Genomic DNA, 336 nt, shown 5'->3' with positions numbered 1-336 from the left:
GAGCCTTGTTGTGGTCTGAACATTACACATTGGAACTCTTCACTGGACAATGCAATGGTTGTTGCCATGAAGGCAGAAAAGATCAGAAAGAAGGCTGAAACAGCAAATTAACCTATTTTCCTGATTAAAATTTTGAGGTGCCTGTTTGACCAGTGATATAGTTTTGCAAGCAGTTGACTCTTCATGTGTTATACATTTTGCATGTAAATCCCCTGAAGTGGTGCCTGTTCTGCTCCATGGTGCAGGAAAGCTTAGGTTCTGACTTCAAAGCTGTCAGTCAGTTTGGATCCAACTGTGGGTGTGACAACCTCACCTTTCACCCGTCGCAACATTTGT

The sequence above is a fragment of the Crocodylus porosus genome, unplaced genomic scaffold, assembly GCF_001723895.1.
Source record: "Crocodylus porosus isolate Cpor-Errol unplaced genomic scaffold, CroPor_comp1, whole genome shotgun sequence".
Classification (NCBI taxonomy): domain Eukaryota; kingdom Metazoa; phylum Chordata; order Crocodylia; family Crocodylidae; genus Crocodylus; species Crocodylus porosus.
The sequence above is the reverse complement of the archived record's forward strand: the minus strand, read 5'-3'. Positions refer to the sequence as shown.